The sequence below is a fragment of the Tachysurus fulvidraco genome, chromosome 26, assembly GCF_022655615.1.
Source record: "Tachysurus fulvidraco isolate hzauxx_2018 chromosome 26, HZAU_PFXX_2.0, whole genome shotgun sequence".
NCBI classification, from domain to species: domain Eukaryota; kingdom Metazoa; phylum Chordata; class Actinopteri; order Siluriformes; family Bagridae; genus Tachysurus; species Tachysurus fulvidraco.
The window spans coordinates 6,928,586-6,933,722 of record NC_062543.1 but is presented as its reverse complement, the minus strand read 5'-3'; positions in this window follow the sequence as shown (position 1 = coordinate 6,933,722).

Sequence of the window (5,137 nt, the reverse complement as noted above, 5' to 3'; positions counted from 1 at the left end):
CTCTCTCTCTCTCTCTCTCTCTCTCTCTCTCTCTCTCTCTCTCTCTCTCTCTCTCTCTCTCTCTCTCTCTCTCTCTCCCCCCTCCTTCGTTCTTCTAAAGACTTCCTCTTGCTACAATAAACACAATTTAACTCACAAACACACTGAGTACTGAGTAAACACACTGAGTACCGACCGACAGAGGAGGTTATCTCTTCGACTATTTGATAACCATATACAGTAATTAAAAGACATCCGTATGTGACACTACGCTACATCACTGCACCTTCCCCTATATAAAAACACCTCATCTTTTCAAGTCTTGCCAACTTTAAGGTGCACAAATACCGAATTTCTGAGCCACGTATCCTCTTATTGTCTATTGTGTATCTTGACCCCTGCCACATTCTCTGCCTATTCTTATGTTTGTTCATTGATTGTGTTTTGACTCACCCTGTAATGACACATTGTGAAAAAATAATCTATGCATTTTATTATTAAAGGATTTATGGAAACGTGTGATTCGACTGTGGAATATTATTCTGCATATAATACATTTGCAGTCTCAATCTGGACATCCCAAAGAGTTAAAAGCTGTGTCCCGAATGACACACTACACACTTAAACCATGCACTATGTACTCTACTGTCTAGTGTATGTATTTTATAGGGGTCGTAAGTCCTCAAATAGAACACTATCAGTTTCTTATTAACTGGACATATAAGCCATTTCCCAGTTGATGGTCAATAAAGTCCAAAGCACTTGATTTTCTTTAAAAAAAAAATCATACAACGTGGGCTAATTAAAAAGACATTAGTAAGAAGTCTTGTCCACTAGAGTGATGTCGGCCATGTTGTAGCTTGTGATAAGATGAGTGATAAGAGTGATAAGACAGACTCTTTAAAATAAACTCTTTAAGATAGATTTTTTAAAATAGACTCTTTAAGATAGACTCTGTAAGATATGGTGAACTTGTACATATATAGTAGCTTACACTATTAAACTTCTGTTTGTAGTCATTTTTATTTATTTAGATTTATACAGACATAAACGCACAAACGCAACGATTTGCATTGTTTATGATTCAGCAACAAAATTCAAAAATAGTCTTTCAGTCGTAATTTTTCATTGTTAATGTTTATTTCAAATATTCGGAGAATGGAACTGAATCAAAATTTTGAAACCAATATCGGGAATCAAACCGGGTCGGAAGTGTATTGCTTAATAGAACCTCCAGCACATGGATACTCAAATAATCACATCAGTCAGACATGCAAGCATTTCCATTTCAATAAGTTTACATTGTTTTATAAATCATTCTCTCACCTGACATCACTTAAAATATCTAAATATATGTGTGTATTGTTTGAAACAATCACTGTACACTACTGTAGCTTTACAGTAGTCTTATAAATGCATCATCTATACTTTATTAATATTAATTCCACAAATGCAAAAGATTATTGAAATAGAGAAGCACACACGAGTCTGCATATGGCACAATCATTCAAATGCTTTTCACAATATCACCACACACACACACACACGCACACACACACACACACACACACACACACACACACACACACACACGCACACGCACACGCGCACACGCACACACACGCGCACGCACGCACACACACACACACACACACACACACACACACACACACACACACACACACACACACACACACACACACACAAAAGCAGACCTCAGTCCTTATCGTTAGAAAACCAAGCAAATGGAAGGAATGCGACTGGTATCTGAGTTAGCATCTGTCTTAACTTATTGTGTCACAAAAGCCTAAGCACTCGGTGCTTGTTTGACTAAGGAAGCATAATTTATTTGGACAATGAATGGACAATGAATTTCACATGTAATGTGATATACTACCTCAATCTTTCTTACCATTTCCATATAAATTTATCAGTTCTGATTATTTCAATAATCAAATACAGACACAGTGAATCTCAGTAGTGCAAATATCAGATCATCTAAATTATCCAAATAAGATTAACAGTATACAGGCAAGGTAATAGGATACAGTTTTTTCACACACAGTGATTACAGTACATTTTGATGTGCAAATAACAGGCTAATAAAAATAGCTGTATTAATGACAGATAACTGCAGTAAAGTGTGAGCGCTTGTAAATAATTGCAGATAAAAGTAATAACGTACAACAAAATATATAGAGTGTGGTGTGTAATGGTGTCTGATGTTTAGTTATTGGGTGGAAGATGGTAGTTAAAGCTTAGATTTTAGAGTTAGTCCAGCTGAATGAAATAAGGTGAGTCTTTCATAAGTCTTTTTGTGCTGACATCTGTAGAGTTCTTCTCACGGGAGACATACAGACAGTCCCTGGTGGAGATGTGAGGTGTCCTTGAAAATATTTCCTACTATAAGCAATTTTTTTCAATAAATGCCTCTAATGTTGAGCAACGTTGGTCCAATGATACGACCAGACCATTATCATATCTCTGTTCTATGATAGCTCACAGTGGTGCAATGGAACAGTGATAGAACATCACCACGATCTGAGGAGCTTCAGAGGAGGATTTGAGGTGTTAGGAGAGATTATCTCATTTGTGGAGTCCCATTAGTTCTTTGATTTACTGGGTGTTATGGTTGACAACACTGGCACACCATGTAAACAGATACTGATACTGGTGCCATCTCAAATAGTGTAACTGGTGTTAAGAGGTGCATTTTCTCTGATTCTAGACAATTTCATTGTGTTGCTTCAAAAATATGAAACGCTACAAGCGTAGGGTTTTTTGCCTCTCCATATTAGAAAGGTCTTTAAATCTGCCCTAAAAACTTACCTTTATAGTCTGGCGTACGATGCCATGTGAGAGCTGCTTTCTTTTTTATTGTTTTATTGTCTCTTATGTATTTTTCTTTTATTTGTGTGTTTGTATTAATAAACCATGTTTACTTTCTCTATGTACAGCACTTTGATAAACACTTGTTGTTTAAAAAAAAAAAGTGCTTTATAAATAAACTTGACTTGACTTGACTTGGCTTGGCTTTAAATAATTGTTTTAAAGACATAAATTACTTTTTATGCTGGAGTCCTGAGTTATAAATTATGGTGCACTTTTTATGTAAGGTTGTGTTTAAATTCTGAGCTGGTAAAAAGCCATACAGTTACATACAAGTGGAGATGCACATACAAATAAAACAATAGCAACAAAAAAGGAAACAAAATGAAAAACGTCAGGCGAACACGTTTACTGAGGATGAATAACATGCAAATAATCTTTTAATTCCATGCAAAAAAAAAGTAAATAAAAAATTCAAGGCAACTCTAGAAAATGCAAGGAAGCAAACCTCAGCTATAAAAACAAAGGAAAGATAAGACGTCAGTTTGGAATTTAATGCCAAATTGCACAGCAATTTCTGTAGAACAATCCAGAAGATAAACAGCCTCTTGGCTCCTGGCTCTCGAGGGATTTCGTAGGTTCTGGGAACCTGCAAGGCGGTCTGCAATTTTATTACAATGGTGAAAATTTGGCTAATATACATTGCAAATATATTACTGTATATATATCTGTTTTATTGAAACCTTGCTGTGCAAAAAAGGAGGTAGATTAAAGTGAGACATAATAAAAAACTACAAAAGTAAAAATCTAATCTAATGATAATAAAACTAATAATAAATCACTCCTGTCTGCCAAGAAAACAAAGGTGATAATAAATCAAGTAAACTAAATGAATATGAATAATGATCATTTTTAAATGATCACCTTCAAATTGGCGAAATAATCCAAAAATCTGGTATTTTTTGTTATTGATGAGATTAAGAGAATATAAGTATATAAGTATATAAAATGCTATCAAAACTTTAAATTTAGGAGCAGAATTAATTCTTATTTATGAAGTATTTGATACTCTGGAAAATGAAATCATCTGTATGTTCTGTTCATTTTTATTTAATTTTATTTTATGTTCTATATGTTTATTTTACGTTATTTTATTTTAGACACTGGGAACTTTACTTGGTATTATATGTGATTTATTATGTAAACCTCCAGCTGTTTAAATGTCCATGTGCTTTATATACTGCAGCAAGAGGAAATACTTCAGAACTCAACCCAACACCTCTGGGATGAACTGGAACACTAACTACACCTCAGGCCTCTGCACCAAACATCAGGGACTGAACCCATGAGTCATGTCGTTAATCACATTTAAAGTTCTGTAAAGGTACAATAATAGCAGTGGTGGCTCAAGCGGTTAAGTCTCTGGGTTGTTGATCAGGCTTCAAGCCCCAGAACTGCCAACCTGCCACTGTTGGGCCCTTGAGCAAGGCCCTTTACCCTCTCTGCTCCAGGAATGCTGTATCATGCTGACCCTGTGAGTCCAAAAGAAAAAAAAATTGGGATATGTGAAGAATGAAATTTGCTGTGCCAAAATATGTATGTATGTGTGACAAAATAAAGGCTTCTATTCTTCTATTCACTAAACCAGAGCCAAAAGTAAAAAAAAAATCAATATAGCCAAAGGCCATATGCAAAATAACTATCAAATCATAGTGGTAATGTTCTTTATGTACTGTGGTTAAAGTGACAACAGAAGATTCTCCATTAGAAGTCAGTGGACAGTGCCCTCTGGTGGCAGATGTGACAAAAATCGACATATTTAAAGTTGATTCTTCTTATTTATAGTCGACTTTAAATAAATAGAAGGCAATTGTATGTAGAAAAGACTATTTAAAGACCTGCACAGAGCCCTGAACTCCAACATACTGACTGCACCCCAGGTCTCTTCACCCAACAGCTTTACTGTACTTGGCTATATGAGTCACGTGTTTAATCAGATGTAAAGTTTGTGTGACTTCTGCCAATAATGGAGGGCAACAGTTCACACATTTACAGTTCTGCTTAGTATATGGTGTAAATCGGGAAATAATTATTCATTTACTGCTTTTTCTTATTTAATCCCATTTGAAAATTACACACATCTTTTGACATTGTATGTACAAATACAAACAAAAATGTTTCTGTAGTTTATTGAATGGGGTGTCAATCCATCTCAGGACACGATCGCACACACTTACACACCCATTCATACACTATGGACAGTTCTGTATAGATGCTAAATCGACCTACAATTTATGCCTTTGGACTGGGTTAGAAAATCAAATTATCC